At 37.9% G+C, this 19,752-nt stretch overlaps 1 protein-coding gene across 1 annotated transcript in view; it reads right to left on the reverse strand.

The window, feature by feature from the left end:
- FOXJ3 (forkhead box J3) overlaps positions 1 to 19,752 on the reverse strand; it is a 379,709-nt gene that overhangs the window by 215,076 nt on the left and 144,881 nt on the right. Inside the window, exon 3 of the mRNA XM_053690556.1 lies at positions 2,839 to 2,925. The gene's annotated coding sequence lies outside the window, so the exon portion shown is untranslated. The remainder of the gene's footprint in view (positions 1 to 2,838; positions 2,926 to 19,752) is intronic.

A 19,752-nucleotide genomic window follows, 5' to 3' on the forward strand; every position in this document is an offset into this window, starting at 1 on the left:
TCCTGTTAGAAACCACCTTAGGTAAAAACCCAGGTTTGGTACGCAGAACTACCTTGTCTGAATTAAAAATCGGATAAGGAGAATCACAATGTAAGGCAGATAACTCAGAGACTCTTCGAGCCGAGGAAATAGCCATCAAAAACAGAACTTTCCAAGATAAAAGTTTAATATCAATGGAATGAAGGGGTTCAAACGGAACTCCCTGAAAAACTTTAAGAACCAAGTTTAAGCTCCACGGGGGAGCAACAAACACAGGCTTAATTCTAACCAAAGCCTGACAAAATGCCTGGACGTCTGGAACTTCTGCCAGACGCTTGTGCAAAAGAATAGACAGAGCAGAGATCTGTCCTTTTAAAGAACTAGCTGATAAGCCTTTGTCCAAACCCTCTTGGAGAAAGGACAATATCCTAGGAATCCTAACCTTACTCCATGAGTAACTCTTGGATTCACACCAATAAAGATATTTACACCATATCTTATGGTAGATTTTCCTGGTGACAGGCTTCAGAGCCTGTATTAAGGTATCAATGAACAAGTAGGTTCCTCTGTGTCAGACATGTTTAAACAGACTAGCAATGAGACTAGCATGCTTGGAAAACACTTTAAAACAAGTTTACAAGCAATATAAAAAACGTTACTGCGCCTTTAAGAAACACAAATTTTTCCAAATTTTTAAATAACGGTGAAAAAATGCAGTTACACTAACAAAATTTTTACAGTGTATGTAATAAGTTAGCAGAGCATTGCACCCACTTGCAAAAGGATGATTAACCCCTTAATACCAAAAATGGAATAACAAATGACAAAAACGTTTTTTAAACAGTCACAACAACTGCCACAGCTCTACTGTGGCTTTTTACCTCCCTCAATATGACTTTTGAAGCCTTTTGAGCCCTTCAGAGAAGTCCTGGATCATGCAGGAAGAAGCTGGATGTCTGTGTCTGTAATTTTTGCTGTGCAAAAAACGCTAAAATAGGCCCCTCCCACTCATATTACAACAGTGGGAAGCCTCAGGGAACTGTTTCTAGGCAAAATTCAAGCCAGCCATGTGGAAAAAAACTAGGCCCCAATAAGTTTTATCACCAAACACATGTAAAAAACGATTAAACATGCCAGCAAACGTTTTAAAATACCCTTTTATAAGAGTATGTATCTCTATTAATAAGCCTGATACCAGTCGCTATCACTGCATTTAAGGCTTTACTTACATTACTTCGGTATCAGCAGCATTTTCTAGCAAATTCCATCCCTAGAAAAATATTTTAACTGCACATACCTTATTACAGGAAAACTTGCACGCTATTCCCCCTCTGAAGTTACCTCACTCCTCAGAATATGTGAGAACATCAAAGGATCTTAGTTACTTCTGCTAAGAATATAGAAAACGCAGGTAGATTCTTCTTCTAAATACTGCCTGAGATAAACAGTACACTCCGGTACCATTTGATTGAAGAAATAAACTAAGTATAAAACACCACAGTCCTCTTACGACCTCCATCTTAGTTGAGAGTTGCAAGAGAATGACTGGATATGGCAGTGAGGAGAGGAGCTATATAGCAGCTCTGCTGTGGGTGATCCTCTTGCAACTTCCTGTTGGGAAGGAGAATATCCCACAAGTAATGGATGATCCGTGGACTGGATACACTTAACAAGAGAAATGGTATGCTGAGTCTGAATCACAAAATACATTTTTGGGGTTCATATCCCTTTAAAAAGACAATTAAATACAGTAGAATTGCAATGGCACTTCTCTGAATTTCAAATTGACTAGTTGCCAGTTTGAACTATTCTCCCATCAGCGCTCTAGCTGCACAGCACTTTTTGTTGCTAGAGTGCCGATTGGAGAATAGTTTGTCGATGGAGCAGCAATGCACAACAGGGAGCTAGCTGAACACATCAGGTGAGCCAATGAAAAAAGGCATATATGCTCAGCCACCAGTCAGTAGTTGGCTACCAGTAGTGCATTGCTGCTACTAAGTCTACCTAGGTATGCTTTTTAACAAGGGATACCAATTTAACTAAGCTAATTAAATATTAGCAGTAAAATGGAAAGTTGCTTAGAATTGTATGTTCTAGCTGAACCATAAAATAAAAAGTTTTGGGTTTCATGCCCCTTTTATATATCATATTTTTCTTATACACACAAATAAAATAAAACAAGAGATTGTGTAACCCTGCACCAAATGGACCTATCTTTCCTTCCCAGTTATATTCAGGCTTTTTCTTTCATTTTTAGCTCAATTATAATTTGCATGTCCCTTTAATTGCTCTCCCATATTATGATATATTGTGGTCTATAATGTCCCTTTAAGACCTTTCTGACATGCAACTGTAGAATCTGAATTTATAGCGTGGAATAAACAAAGCTTCTGCCATCTCTGTATATGGGCTTTGAATATATTTATATAAAGTAATCATGTCACCTCGCAAGCGCCTTTTTTGAAGACCTAACCTCTCCTCCAAGCTTAAATTCTCCATTCCCCTTATTAGTTTTGTGGTTCTTCTCTGAACTTTTTTTTTAAGTCTGCAATGTCTTTTTTTGACATTGGTCCCCAGAACTGCACTACATACTCAAGGTGAGGTCTTACCAGGGATTTATATAGTGACAAAATTATGTTTTCCTCCCTTGAATCAATGCTAGTATCTTATTAGCCCTAGAAGCCACTGCCCTGCATTGTGCACCCATCTTTAGCTTGTTATTTATAAGTACTCACAAATCCCTTTCCTCCTCTGTTTTGCCAAGTCTAGTCTCATTTAAATAATAGGTTGCCTGCTTACTTTTACTTCCAAAATGTAGAACCTTGCATTTTCCAGTATTAAATCACATTTTCCATTTACCTGCCCATTCTTCTAATTTTTGTAGATCCCCTTGTAAAGCAATTTCATCCTGCACTGACCTCATGACCTTTCACAACTTTGTATCATCTGCAAAAATAGAAATGTTGCTATTTAATCCTTGCTCCAAGTCATTAATAAAAAAAAATTAAACAGAACAGGGCCCTTGAGTTGAGTTCTCAGGTATTATCTATTATATACAATATTCCACAATATTGCTGGTCAACAGATGTATAATTATGCTGTCTATTGTTGTTGTCTGTGTTCAAACTTTTTGTGATGTACTTGATGTACCAAATGCATAAGTTGTATGTGTTGTTCATAGAGGGACAGTTTACTCAAATATTTTCTCCCCTTTAATTTGTTCCCAATGATCCACTTTACCTGCTGGAGTGTATTAAATTGTTTACAAGTAGCTCATTTACTCTTATATTGGCATTTTAAATAGTAGATTTAGCCAGTGGTATCCACACCTATTCTGAAAGTTTGTGGCCGCAGGTCCAAGCTATAGATAAGCTGTGTAAACACAGCCAACAGAAGAAATGACGGTCCCAGTGGGATATAGCAGAGATAGGGTAATAAAATGTTGATTTTCTATTATTCTCTCCAAGTATTGGTGATTGGTTTATGGACAGATATAAGATAAAGAAGCAAGTATATGTACACAATGTGATAAAGTAATGAGATCTGATTATACCTACAAGCTCAACCCATTTTATTAGGTTGTGGCTTCAAAACACAAAATCAGAGCTTTAATATACACAGATAAACCTTAAAAAGCTAATTTTCATACATTTTTACTCTGCATTTGGTAAAAAAAGCAATTGTGAACACATTAATGGAAAAACTATTTTACAGTATACTGTCCCTTTAATCTAAAAAAAAAAAAAAAGTGAACAGGGCCCAGTACTGATCCCTAGGGAACTACACTGATTACTTTTGTCCAAAATGAGTATGATCTGTTTACTACTACTCATTGCTCCCAGTCTTTTATCCAGTAATTTATCCATGAGCTAACATTTTTAACTCTTCCCATTCCCTTCATTTTGTACATTAATCTCTCATGTGGCACTGTATCAAACGCCTTTGCAAAATCCAAGTATGTCCCATCAACTGATTCCCCTTTATCTATATTTTTACTCACTTCCTCATAGAATCTAGTTAGATTAGTTTGCCATGATCTATTTCTCATAAAACCATGTTGATTTGAACTCATAATCTTGTTTACACGAATATACTCATCAATATAATCCCTTATAATCCCTTCAAGTGTCTGCCTCACTATTGATGTCAGACTAACTGGTCTATAGCTTCCTGGATCAGCCCTGCTTCCCTTTTTAAAAAGTGGCACCACATCAGCTTTACACCAGTCCTGGGGTACTATGCCTGAGTATAATGAGTCTTGAAAAATTAAGAATAGAGGTTTGGCCATAACAGTGCTAAATTCCTGTAAAACCCTTGGGTGTATTGCTTCTGGGCCTGGAATTTTATTTACCTTAATATTATCCATTTTTTTCTCATATCTTCTAGAGATAACCCAGTTAATGGTATGTACTTACCATTTTAACATAGACATTATCAAACAAAAAACAGAACATTTTATTCTTCCTTTAATACCTGTATCTTATCAGAAATCATATTATCAGTAGAGCAGATTAATATTTATTAAACTATCATCTTAAAAATGTTTAATTGACAGATAAATATGATAACATTTATAACATTGTATTTTCTACATTATATTTATTTTGCATATATATATATATATAATTATTTTTTTACTTTTAAAAGGGATAGTAAACACCTTGAGAATGTAATACAAAATGTTTAAAATATGTGCAGTTAAACACCTCTGGGAAATACTTAAACATATTTATTTTGCCCCCTTTTTCTGTAATAACATAATTTATGTAAGAACTTACCTGATAAATTCATTTCTTTCATATTAGCAAGAGTCCATGAGCTAGTGACGTATGGGATATACATTCCCACCAGGAGGGGCAAAGTTTCCCAAACCTCAAAATGCCTACAAATACACCCCTCACCACACCCACAATTCAGTTTAACGAATAGCCAAGAAGTGGGGTGAAAAAAAAAAGTGCGAAAGCATATAAAATAAGGAATTGGAATAATTGTGCTTTATACAAAATCATAACCACCACAAAAAAAGGGCGGGCCTCATGGACTCTTGCTAATATGAAAGAAATGAATTTATCAGGTAAGTTCTTACATAAATTATGTTTTCTTTCATGTAATTAGCAAGAGTCCATGAGCTAGTGACGTATGGGATAATGACTACCCAAGATGTGGATCTTTCCACACAAGAGTCACTAGAGAGGGAGGGATAAAATAAAGACAGCCAATTCCTGCTGAAAATAATCCACACCCAAAATAAAGTTTAACGAAAAACATAAGCAGAAGATTCAAACTGAAACCGCTGCCTGAAGTACTTTTCTACCAAAAACTGCTTCAGAAGAAGAAAATACATCAAAATGGTAGAATTTAGTAAAAGTATGCAAAGAGGACCAAGTTGCTGCTTTGCAGATCTGGTCAACCGAAGCTTCATTCCTAAACGCCCAGGAAGTAGAAACTGACCTAGTAGAATGAGCTGTAATTCTCTGAGGCGGAATTTTACCCGACTCAACATAGGCAAGATGAATTAAAGATTTCAACCAAGATGCCAAAGAAATGGCAGAAGCTTTCTGGCCTTTTCTAGAACCGGAAAAGATAACAAATAGACTAGAAGTCTTACGGAAAGATTTCGTAGCTTCAACATAATATTTCAAAGCTCTAACAACATCCAAAGAATGCAACGATTTCTCCTTAGAATTCTTAGGATTAGGACATAATGAAGGAACCACAATTTCTCTACTAATGTTGTTGGAATTCACAACTTTAGGTAAAAATTCAAAAGAAGTTCGCAACACCGCCTTATCCTGATGAAAAATCAGAAAAGGAGACTCACAAGAAAGAGCAGATAATTCAGAAACTCTTCTGGCAGAAGAGATGGCCAAAAGGAACAAAACTTTCCAAGAAAGTAATTTAATGTCCAATGAATGCATAGGTTCAAACGGAGGAGCTTGAAGAGCTCCCAGAACCAAATTCAAACTCCAAGGAGGAGAAATTGACTTAATGACAGGTTTTATACGAACCAAAGCTTGTACAAAACAATGAATATCAGGAAGAATAGCAATCTTTCTGTGAAAAAGAACAGAAAGAGCAGAGATTTGTCCTTTCAAAGAACTTGCGGACAAACCCTTATCTAAACCATCCTGAAGAAACTGTAAAATTCTCGGTATTCTAAAAGAATGCCAAGAAAAATGATGAGAAAGACACCAAGAAATATAAGTCTTCCAGACTCTATAATATATCTCTCGAGATACAGATTTACGAGCCTGTAACATAGTATTAATCACAGAGTCAGAGAAACCTCTTTGACCAAGAATCAAGCGTTCAATCTCCATACCTTTAAATTTAAGGATTTCAGATCCTGATGGAAAAAAGGACCTTGTGACAGAAGGTCTGGTCTTAACGGAAGAGTCCACGGTTGGCAAGAGGCCATCCGGACAAGATCCGCATACCAAAACCTGTGAGGCCATGCCGGAGCTACCAGCAGAACAAACGAGCATTCCTTCAGAATCTTGGAGATTACTCTTGGAAGAAGAACTAGAGGCGGAAAGATATAGGCAGGATGATACTTCCAAGGAAGTGATAATGCATCCACTGCCTCCGCCTGAGGATCCCGGGATCTGGACAGATACCTGGGAAGTTTCTTGTTTAGATGGGACGCCATCAGATCTATTTCTGGAAGTTCCCACATTTGAACAATCTGAAGAAATACCTCTGGGTGAAGAGACCATTCGCCCGGATGCAACGTTTGGCGACTGAGATAATCCGCTTCCCAATTGTCTACACCTGGGATATGAACCGCAGAGATTAGACAGGAGCTGGATTCCGCCCAAACCAAAATTCGAGATACTTCTTTCATAGCCAGAGGACTGTGAGTCCCTCCTTGATGTTTGATGTATGCCACAGTTGTGACATTGTCTGTCTGAAAACAAATGAACGATTCTCTCTTCAGAAGAGGCCAAAACTGAAGAGCTCTGAATATTGCACGGAGTTCCAAGATATTGATAGGTAATCTCACCTCCTGAGATTCCCAAACTCCCTGTGCCGTCAGAGATCCCCACACAGCTCCCCAACCCGAGAGACTTGCATCTGTTGAAATTACAGTCCAGGTCGGAAGCACAAAAGAAGCCCCCTGAATTAAACGATGGTGATCTGTCCACCATGTTAGAGAGTGTCGAACAATCGGTTTTAAAGATATTGTTTGAGATATCTTCGTGTAATTCTTGCACCATTGCTTCAGCATACAGAGCTGAAGAGGTCGCATGTGAAAACGAGCAAAGGGGATCGCGTCCGATGCAGCAGTCATAAGACCTAGAATTTCCATGCATAAGGCTACCGAAGGGAATGATTGTGACTGAAGGTTTCGACAAGCTGCAATCAATTTTAGACGTCTCTTGTCTGTTAAAGACAGAGTCATGGACACTGAATCCATCTGGAAACCCAGAAAGGTTACCCTTGTCTGAGGAATCAAAGAACTTTTTGGTAAATTGATCCTCCAACCATGATCTTGAAGAAACAACACAAGTCGATTCGTATGAGATTCTGCTAAATGTAAAGACTGAGCAAGTACCAAGATATCGTCCAAATAAGGAAATACCACAATACCCTGTTCTCTGATTACAGACAGAAGGGCACCGAGAACCTTTGTAAAAATTCTTGGAGCTGTAGCTAGGCCAAACGGCAGAGCCACAAACTGGTAATGCTTGTCCAGAAAAGAGAATCTCAGGAACTGATAATGATCTGGATGAATCGGAATATGCAGATATGCATCCTGTAAATCTATTGTGGACATATAATTCCCTTGCTGAACAAAAGGCAAGATAGTCCTTACAGTTACCATTTTGAACGTTGGTATCCTTACATAACGATTCAATATTTTTAGATCCAGAACTGGTCTGAAGGAATTCTCCTTCTTTGGTACAATGAAGAGATTTGAATAAAACCCCATCCCCTGTTCCTGAACTGGAACTGGCATAATTACTCCAGTCAACTCTAGATCTGAAACACATTTCAGAAATGCTTGAGCTTTTACTGGATTTATTGGGACACGGGAAAGAAAAAATCTCTTTGCAGGAGGTCTCATCTTGAAACCAATTCTGTACCCTTCTGAAACAATGTTCTGAATCCAAAGATTGTGAACAGAATTGATCCAAATTTCCTTGAAAAAACGTAACCTGCCCCCTACCAGCTGAGCTGGAATGAGGGCCGCACCTTCATGTGGACTTAGAAGCAGGCTTTGCCTTTCTAGCTGGCTTGGATTTATTCCAGACTGGAGATGGTTTCCAAACTGAAACTGCTCCTGAGGATGAAGGATCAGGCTTTTGTTCTTTGTTGAAACGAAAGGAACGAAAACGATTATTAGCCCTGCTTTTACCTTTAGATTTTTTATCCTGTGGTAAAAAAGTTCCTTTCCCACCAGTAACAGTTGAAATGATGGAATCCAACTGAGAACCAAATAATTTGTTACCCTGGAAAGAAATAGAAAGTAAAGTTGATTTAGAAGCCATATCAGCATTCCAAGTTTTAAGCCATAAAGCTCTTCTAGCTAAAATAGCTAGAGACATAAACCTGACATCAACTCTGATAATATCAAAAATGGCATCACAGATAAAATTATTAGCATGCTGAAGAAGAATAATAATGTCATGAGAATCACGATGTGTTACTTGTTGCGCTAAAGTTTCCAACCAAAAAGTTGAAGCTGCAGCAACATCAGCCAAAGATATAGCAGGTCTAAGAAGATTACCTGAACACAGATAAGCTTTTCTTAGAAAGGACTCAATTTTCCTATCTAGAGGATCCTTAAACGAAGTACCATCTGACGTAGGAATAGTAGTACGTTTAGCAAGGGTAGAAATAGCCCCATCAACTTTAGGGATTTTGTCCCAAAATTCTAATCTGTCAGACGGCACAGGATATAAATGCTTAAAACGTTTAGAAGGAGTAAATGAATTACCCAATTTATCCCATTCTTTGGAAATTACTGCAGAAATAGCATTAGGAACAGGAAAAACTTCTGGAATAACCACAGGAGCTTTAAATACCTTATCCAAACGTTTAGAATTAGTATCAAGAGGACCAGAATCCTCTATTTCTAAAGCAATTAGAACTTCTTTAAGTAAAGAACGAATAAATTCCATTTTAAATAAATATGAAGATTTATCAGCATCAACCTCAGAGACAGAATCCTCTGAACCAGAGGAGTCATCAGAATCAGAATGATGATGTTCATTTAAAAATTCATCTGTAGGGAGAGAAGTTTTAAAAGATTTTTTACGTTTACTAGAAGGAGAAATAACAGACATAGCCTTCTTTATGGATTCAGAAACAAAATCTCTAATATTATCAGGAACATTCTGCACCTTAGATGTTGAGGGAACTGCAACAGGCAATGGTACTTTACTAAAGGAAATATTATCTGCTTTAACAAGTTTGTCATGACAATCAATACAAACAACAGCTGGAGAAATAGCTACCAAAAGTTTACAGCAGATACACTTAGCTTTGGTAGATTCAGCACTTGACAGCGATTTTCCTGTAGTATCTTCTGACTCAGATGCAACGTGAGACATCTTGCAATATGTAAGAGAAAAAACAACATATATATAAAGCAAAATTGATCAAATTCCTTAAATGACAGTTTCAGGAATGGGAAAAAATGCCAAAGAACAAGCTTCTAGAAACCAGAAGCAATAAAAAATGAGACTTAAATAATGTGGAGACAAAAGCGACGCCCATATTTTTTAGCGCCAAATAAGACGCCCACATTATTTGGCGCCAAAAATGACGCCACATCCGGAACGCCGACATTTTTGGCGCGAAATAACGTCAAAAAATGACGCAACTTCCGGCGACACGTATGACGCCGGAAACGGAAATAGAATTTTTGCGCCAAAAAAGTCCGCGCCAAGAATGACGCAATAAAATGAAGCATTTTCAGCCCCCGCGAGCCTAACAGCCCACAGGGAAGAGTCAAATTTTTGAAGGTAAGAAAAAATGGTTAAATCAAAATGCATTATCCCAAATATGAAACTGACTGCCTGAAAATAAGGAAAGTTGAACATTCTGAGTCAAGGCAAATAAATGTTTGAATACATATATTTAGAACTTTATAAACAAAGTGCCCAACCATAGCTTGGAGTGTCACAGAAAATAAGACTTACTTACCCCAGGACACTCATCTACATATAGCAGATAGCCAAACCAGTACTGAAACGAGAATCAGCAGAGGTAATGGTATATATAAGAGTATATCATCGATCTGAAAAGGGAGGTAAGAGATGAATCTCTATGACCGATAACAGAGAACCTATGAAATAGACCCCGTAGAAGGAGATCACTGCATTCAAATAGGCAATACTCTCCTCACATCCCTCTGACATTCACTGCACGCTGAGAGGAAAACCGGGCTCCAACTTGCTGCGGAGCGCATATCAACGTAGAATCTAGCACAAACTTACTTCACCACCTCCATCGGAGGCAAAGTTTGTAAAACTGAATTGTGGGTGTGGTGAGGGGTGTATTTGTAGGCATTTTGAGGTTTGGGAAACTTTGCCCCTCCTGGTAGGAATGTATATCCCATACGTCACTAGCTCATGGACTCTTGCTAATTACATGAAAGAAATTGGGTTTTGCCATGCTAAGAAAAGGAAGTACACGTGACAGGTTTCACGTGCCTAACCCTGCTACATAAGTAGAGATGAGAAAACTACAAACTGCAAAACAATTTGTATTTTGCCAACATAGTAACAGTGCCTAGCTACTCCAGTATCATATTTGGATTGGCTCCTCTAATAAAGCAATTGGTGTGTCAGTATATTTATGAAAATCTTAGTAGTGCTATCCAAATAATATATATAAGTTTATGGCAGGGTTATAAACACAATACAAAGAAATAGAAACCCTTATCAACCATGCACCTACTAGACCATACAATTAATATAAATATCTGAATTCTTTTATTTAGTTAATATCCATAAACATATTGAACTATATTTGCAATAAAAGGAAACTAAATAAAAGTTTATATGCGTTAGAACCAACTCTTAAGATATGCTATTCTTCTTACAAAACCCAGAACAATATACCTTCACAATTCAGCCTTATTTATTTAACACAATGGGACTAAAAACCTTTAACATCCAAGCAATACAATTCTAAACAGTGTTTATAAAACAATAGGATAAAATATATATTCTGCTATTTAACTGCAATTTATCCTAATACAAAATTAACCGACAATATCAGAACTTGTATAGATGAGTTACTTAGCCAATTCAGACACAGATTTGAACAATACCTAGGCTTATAACTACCAATTTAAAATACAATATACTTCACCAATTTTGAACCAATTTGTAGCGGTCTTTAGGTCATCTCATTTGAAAGAAGGTTTTTTTTTTGCACAAATCAAGGATAAGTTTTAAGCTCCTTGCTGAAGTGAACTTTTTTTTTTTCAGGTATATCGCAGCCAAAATCAGATCACTAATTTTCAACAAGTTACAGACAACTCCCCCTTGTGCATTCAACACTCCCATTATATAATCATTGATGACATCATGTGGGTGGCACTACGGGAGCTGACCTTCCCATTGGTTATCTGGGAAGTCTAAATCGGATTGGCCCTTGGAAATTTCATTTTTAACAGCCAGAGAGAACCTTCTGGCTGTAGTTCTCGCAACATAACACCAGGTGGCAGCACAAACAGACACAGCAACATTTGAAACAGCTTAAGTCAGTATTTCTATGAAATGGTTATTAATTTTTATCATAATTTACTGCGACAACTATTCATAATATTTGTTTTGGATAAGTTATATCTTAATGAATTTTCTGATCATTTTGATATGAAACATCACATATCTAACATTATATTAAAATAACTTATATTTCATAGTTATATCACATCAAATATATATCTCATAGTCATATCACATCAAAGTAACTTCCATATTTTCATCTCACTATATTTTAAAAGATGTATGTGAAACTTTATAAACATTTATTTGTATGTTTATATGATATGACTTAATTCATTTCATGCGGCATTCCGTCTCTTTCTAAGATTGATGCTCATGACCAATGGTTGTCTGCAATAAAAATAGAAATAATTATTAGAGATGATCCAATCATTAGTATGTGTATGGTCCATAAGTATTTATTTATATTCTTAAACACACAGAGTCTAAGATATTCATGCCTTCAAAATATACATATATATATATATATATATATATATATATATATATCATTCAATCTTTTACTTTCCATATATATATATATTTAGATGTTAATATTTGATATCACATAAATATACATCTCATATCCATTAAAATATATATATTTTCCTGGCATTATATTTTATTTGAACTCTAAATACAGTTACTTTGAAATCATAATGTAAGTCATTTGTCTTCACTGTGTTATTCTAACCCCCGACACAACGTCTGTGTTATGTGTATTCTGATGTTATCATCCAAACAGCCTGAGTCACTCAACAAGTCTGTGCCAATTATCAGTTCCTTTGAAGAATGTTTGTATCTCTCACATTTCTTCAGACGGATCGGCATTTCTCTTGGAGGAAATCCATATATTTGCTGTATCCTGAAACTGTGTTAGTTTCCATTTCCTTTCAAAATTACTTCCCCCAACATTCCTCTAAGTGACTGTTCTGAAATTTGGCAGGCCAAATGTTCCATTGTCTCCCCCTGTGTGTTCAGCATAATTTTACATAATGAATGTGGGAGATCTCTTAGGAACAAACCTTTGTCTACAGACCATGTTCATATCCACAGATCTATTAAATAAAGACAAATATACCTCTATATATTATTTAATAATATTTCAAATACCTTGACATAAATCCCCCTTTCCAATTCAAAAATATGTAGGACACATGTATTTGAATTGGATCAAAGTCAGTGGTATTTGATGAGGATCAACCGTATACCTCATAGACAGTCTCTTATGAAGAAAGTTTGTTATTTTGAGCTTTCATGTTTATCAGTTAGGCATCTTTAAATTACAGTATGTCTTTAGTGCATTTGGGGATATGACACTTCATTCTCCCTCTATGACTTGTAGTTGGGATCTGGGATGACATGCCCGCAATTGATTGATATGTACCCATTTATCTATGAAACCTTCATTTTTGGGGATCCGTATTTTATAGGCCACTGGAGATATTTTGTCAGTAATGACGAAAGGACCTTTCCATGAGGGAAGAAATTTCTTCTCCCTAACCTGATCTCTTCCAAAGTTATAAAGATAAACTTTATCATTTATTTCATATTCCTTTTTGGATGTTTTGAGATCATAATAGGTTTTAGTGGCATTTGCGGCTCTTTCTAAATTCCTTTGAGCAAATGCAAAGGCATATTGCAGGTGCTTTCTTAAGTTTTCCACGTATTGATGTGTATTGGCAGCGTCTATCAAATTTTGGTCTGATGTACGGTACAGCAGATGCTGAGGTAGAACCATTCTTCTACCAGTCATCAGCTCAAAAGGTGACATCTTGGTAGCACTACTTGGAGTTGCTCTTAATGCCATTAAGACTAGAGGTAGTTTTACATCCCAGTCTTTACCTGTTTCACTCACAAACTTTTTGAGGATTTTAACAATAGACTGGTTGTAACGCTCTACACCACCACTTGAGGCAGCTCTATAAGCAATATGGAGCTTTCTTTTAACCCCTAGTATTTTCCACATTTTTGTCATTACTTCGCTAGTGAAGTGGGTCCCCCGATCTGATTCGATTCTTTGGGGCAAACCAAATCTGGAAAATACATGGTTGATGAGCAATGCTGCACATGTTTCAGCACTATTGTTAGGTGCACTAATGCACTCTACCCATTTAGTGAACAGGCATGTCACTGTTAACATGTACTTGTTACCTCTTGATGACCTTGTTACCGGACCAATAAAATCAATTTGTATATCTGACCATGGCATTACCATCCCCCTTTTCTGCAATGGCGCTCTATGCGTTGGTGCAGTGGGTTGGAACTGTGGGCAGATTAAACACCCTTGACAGTAGGTTTGAACGTCTTTCAACATGTGTGGCCAAAAAGCGTAATCACGCAATATTTCATACGTGAGTTTGGCACCACGATGACCAGATGTGGGAGCATCATGGGCATGTTGAAGCATTAGACCCCTGAACTTGGTGGGTACTACCCACTGCTGGATGCCAGTTTTGGAGGTTCTAATTAACAAACCATCCTGTAACTTGAATTGTGATTTAGATTTTATTAAGATTCTCAGATCTTCTTTGCCAATACAATCATCTTTTGAGATGGGGTTGCTTTCAGGATCTTCTATGTGTTTATAGAAGATGCCTACAATGGGGTCTTCTTTTTGACTAGTGATCAGGTCCTCACTAGGAGAATCCTGACTCCATTGTACCAAGTTAGGCTCACTCTGTTGTTTTGCCTGGTTTCTGGTAATGGCTTCTACCTGAATTGCACCCATTAAGTGTTCAATATTAAGGAGTTCTCCAGTTATGGCTCCTTGTTTGGCTAATGAGTCCGCAAGGTCATTGCCTTCCTTATCAGGACCTAAAACTCTGGAATGACCCTTGGTCTTTTTCCAGTGTATGGTTAAATCATTGGATACTACCAGATTATCAATCTCGCAGAACAATTTGCCATGCTTGACTGGTTTGTTATTGCTTTTCTGCATGCCATTTCTTTTCCAAGTTGGCAGGTATTCAACAAAACTGTCACGCACATAATTTGAGTCAGTTATGATCACAAATTCATGAATACCATGTTCAATAGCCATTTCAATGGTTTTGAAAACAGCAGTTAGTTCTGCAACCTGACTGGATCTTGGTCCAATATTTAAACCTATAGACATATTTGGGAATCCATTTGCCCCCGTTATACCAATGCCAGCGACTAATCTGCGCTCATTATCAATAGTGGCATGGTAAGAACAACCATCAACATATACCCAAGGTAATGTTTGACAATGGTCCTCATTGTACATTTTATATGGGGAAAGCAATTGTTCTTCCAGAAAATCATCTTCTGATAATTTTTCCCCAGGATCTCTAGCAGTACAGTCGTGGAGCTCAGCAAGCCCTTGTGCGACTGGATTCTTTTTATTCTGTTTGTAGCGAATTTCTAAGGGCCAGCCTTGCAAGGAAAGAGTCCACGCTGTTATGCGGCTATTAGACAAATTCCCATCTCTTATTCTCTCACTTTGCAAATATAGCAAAGGCTGGTGGGCCGTTTCTACAATAATTTTCTCGCCCTGTATATAGCTGCGGAAATTTTGTAGAGCCCATACAGTAGATAAGAGGGCTTTTTCGCAATCGCTAAATTTTATTTCTACTGGGGATAGATTTTTGCTCGCATAAGCAATGGCTTTGTTCAAATTATCATGCTTTTGGTATAACACAGCACTCATGCTTATATCTGTGTAACCTGTCTCTAAGAAGAAAGGTTTGCCACCTTCAGGGTACGCTAAGCAAGGTGCTTGAGTGAGTTTTCTCTTCAGCTCTCTGATGGCTGTCTCTTGAGACTCACTCCAGTGCCATTTCACATCTTTCTTCAGAAGAAGCAGTAGTGGTTTAGCTAATTCCGCATAATTATCAATGAATTTGCGAGAATAATTTGTCATACCCAGGAATGATCTCAATTCCTTTAGGTTAGTTGGGTTTTTAGAACTCACTATAGCTTCCACCTTTTTCTTTTGGGGATTTAATCCTTCAGAGGTAACTTCATGTCCCAAGAAGTTTACACGAGTGCGGCACCATTGAGCTTTTTGCAGGGATAATTTGACACCTGCCCTTTTAAGTTGGCTGAGGACGTGTTTAAGCTCTGCGATGTGTTTTTCAAAGTCTGTGCTTTTGATTAAAACATCATCAACATAAGATAAGGTCCCCCTTTCCAGTGCATCAGGCATAGCCTTATGCATGAATACAGCAAATTCATGTCCAGAATTTATGTATCCAAAAGGAAGTCTTTGAAATGCATATTGGACCTTTTGGAAGGAGAATGCTAGCTTATATTGGTCCTTTTCATGTACCTTTATGGTCCAATATCCCTGTGCACAATCAATGGCAGTGAATATTTTGGATCCTTGCATTTGTGCTAGGCACTGGTCAATGTATGGTACAGGCCAGCCAGACATGTATACTCGTTTGTTTAGCTGTCTTAAGTCAGCACACAAACGCCATTGTCCATTGGGCTTAAGGACACCTAGAATAGGATTATTATAAGAGCTGTGCACCTGTCTGATAATACCTCTTTCTTCCAAATTCCTTATGATCTCTGCAAGAGAATCATATGAGGCTAAGGGAAGTCTGTATTGTTTGACAAATACAGGTGGTGCATCGGGATCTGTTTGTATTCTTGCAATGTGCAAGTCTGTAGTACCACAGTCATAAGAATCCTTAGCAAAAATATCCTTGTACTCCATCAGGAGTTCTCGCAGCTGTTGGCGTTCATCATCGCTGGAACAGCCATTAGCTAAGGATATTTGCTCTTCGACTATCTGCTGAAATCCTGGAAAGATTTCAGGCTGTCCTATTTCATAGGCTTCTTCCAGTCTAGAGGTGAGATCCCCTTGATTATAATTTACATTGCTCCCATGACTCTGGGTATTGGGGTAATCTTGCTGTTTGATTGGCTGATCAAACACTAGAGAGGCTTCTTCAATTTTACAGATGCCTTCCTCTGAGCTGAAGGGATAAATAGACTGAATATTAAATAGACCCTCTGGCATAGATGCAAAGGATTGTTCTATTAATTGTTCTTCAGTTAGGTATCCTTCAGGTATTAGCCCAATTACATTATTCTGGAATCCAAAAGTGTAATAACTTGATTCCAGTGCATATCCTATGGTAGTTCCCTTGGATAATGTTATATCCTGTGGGGTCATGTTATGCACAATAATATTTATTGGAACAGTTCCAATATTCACCATAGGAGTGTAGGTTACTGAGACACCCAGATTTTGTATTCTATGGGAGAGGCAAATCAGTGTTTCAGAAGTTTTTAATTTCTGACCTCTCTTTACCTGTAAGGGTAAAAGAAATTTATCAGCCCCAGCAGGAATTATGACATCGCTAGATACCTGCATATTCACAGCATATGGCAATTGCTGGTTTGATTTCAGGGCTGCATTTTCATCCTGAAATACTTCAGGGTCCCCCTTTAACCTGCTCCAGAGGCAAGAATTAATCAAATCTATTTGTATGGCATATCTATGTAAGATATCATTGCCAATGTATATTTGATTATGGGGAGTATTTAAAACTAAAAACAGGTGCTTCACTGACTTATTTCCTATAGAGATAGATAATAAGCACTTAGCGGTGATGTTATAGCTTTCAGACCTGTCATCCAGGTTGCTGACACTGTGGTCTTGGGGAGAAAGATATTTAATCACTTTAGGTTCAGCTATCTGCGCTAATAAACCTTCGCTTATATAGCTAGCTTCCTGTTTTAAGTTTATTTTAGCATACTCGGTTTTACCAAGGTCATGCACTTGTATAGGGATAAATAGATCCTCTTTAACTCTCTCAATCCCTGCGAGGTATTGAGTGTGGCCTCCCCCCTTAGGGATTTTATGATCCCCCTTGTGGAGTGATATGGTTAATACATCGCCATCTAGGGAAATATTCGCTATCTTTCCAGGCGAAATTTTAAAAGTATTACCATCAGAGCCACTAAAAGGAGTCTGATCGTCTATTTGTAGAATAGTGATTTCAGGTGCAGAGTTATTCCTGAAATGAATCTCCACAGCATCTGGTTTCTCTTCCACCACGTGACAGCTATGTCGGGCGTGAGATATACCAGATTTTTCATAATTGATAGGCCGTTTAACTTGCGACCAAATTACATTATTTATGCAATCAATTATGGTGCTTAATCGTTTCAGGAGATCACTACCAATAATTAAACGATCAGTTGGCAGATCCACTATAATGACAGGGTGTCTTATGACCCTGTTCCCCAATTTAAATTTTAACCAGGCAGTACCGTAAACTTTTAGGGAGTCACCCCCAACACCTATTAGAGAACCGTCAAATTCTTTTATTTTAGGTTTGTGGGGTGTTAGCTCATTTAGCTGTGTGTAGTATCTGTGGGATAGGATAGTTGCCTGTGACCCAGTGTCAATTAATCCCCTGATAGGGTTGGAGACTGAATCTTGCAGCTCAACTAGTACATAATATCTTCCTGCAGTTTCTATCATTTCACACATAAAATTTGCATTCTCATACATTTGTGGGCTTCGCCACGTATTACCTGAGTTTGCCATGCTTTCCGATGCAGAAGAAGCTTCATACCTACCTGTTTCCTCTATGACAGGGTCGGCTGGATTCTTTTGTACTGCATCTGTGGAAACAAGGTTAAGAGAGAGCTGCAAAGGAAGAGATTTGTTAACTTTTTCCGGCTGATGTCGCTCATTGTCACAGCTAATTTGTCCGTTTCCGGTCTGTGGGGAGATAACATAATTAGTATCATTGATATTTATTACTACATTTTGTATATCTCTCCCCTCCCCTTCAGGTGATACTGCAGTATTTATGACTGTGCCTGTGGTCCACTGCTGACCACTGGCTGTACCCCTAAAAAAGTATTGTTCGGTTGCTGAGCCGTAGATTTTTGACTCATATTAGCGATTTGTTCACTCAACCGATTTAATTGGGTAAACAGCATATCTACCTGATTGTACAAATTACCTCTACCCCTGGGCCTATCTCTTGGTGCCCCATTGTACTGATTCCTGGACCATTGGGTTCCCTCAGAATCAGGGCCACTATTTCTATTTTGGCGTGGTTGCCCCTGGGGTTCAGCTTGTTCAGCATTAGTACTTTGGGGAGCATTATATACCTGGGGTGTCTGGTTACCCTGAGAATATCTTCGCCGTCTATTGTATCTACCCTTGCGCGGATACCAATTATTCGGTGAGTATTCTCTTTGTGAGTAATTATTCACCTGATTATGTCCCCCACTTTGGTTATAGTCTCCCTGCGCCTCAACCTGTGTAGGGGGAGGGGCAGAATTAAACCTCTGTGGAGATGGCCTGTTTTGACTGGCCACCTCTGCATAAGTTCTCTTGTTAGACTCCAAATTGAGGGGTTTAGGTGACACCCTAGTTTCTGCTACAATTTTGGGTTTTGATTCCTTTTTAACCCCCTGCTCACTGGACTGCTGAATAGAGTATAATTTTGTACTCTCTTTGATCAGCCATTCCAATGAGCAGTCCTCATCAAAATCTCTAGCTAAGTTAATTTTGATGGGTGTAGGCAGTGCTTCAAAAAATAAATTTACAAATTCTGAGCCGTCAAATTTGGGATTATCTTCAGCCATACTGTACGCATTTTTCAATACAGAAAGGAATTCGATTGGACTCTGATTCGCACGACACTTTAAACCATATACCGCTATCTTCGCAGCAGTTTTAGTGCGATATTGCCCGAATTCTTTTCTGCATTGTCGTTTTACCCCATTCCAGGAATGAATATTCATATCCTTTAGTGAGGCAAAGAATTTGTGATGCTTACTGTCAAATACCCAAGGTAGAAATTCAATTTTCAATTTCTCACTTGTAACATTCATTATAGCTAACGCATTTTCAAAAGCCTGTAAATGATCAATTACAGATGTTGTTCCCTTATTGGAGAATATAGGTACTGCGCGTTGTACGAAGGTGATTATTTTATGGGAATCATAGACTTTATCAGACTTATTTTGGGACTCTCTGTTAGAGTTTCCCTCCCCCGCATCAGCTGCGCTACAGCTGTCCTCTGGATTTACATCCTGAGGGGATTGT

This window comes from Bombina bombina, chromosome 8 (genome assembly GCF_027579735.1).
Source record: "Bombina bombina isolate aBomBom1 chromosome 8, aBomBom1.pri, whole genome shotgun sequence".
NCBI lineage: Eukaryota > Metazoa > Chordata > Amphibia > Anura > Bombinatoridae > Bombina > Bombina bombina.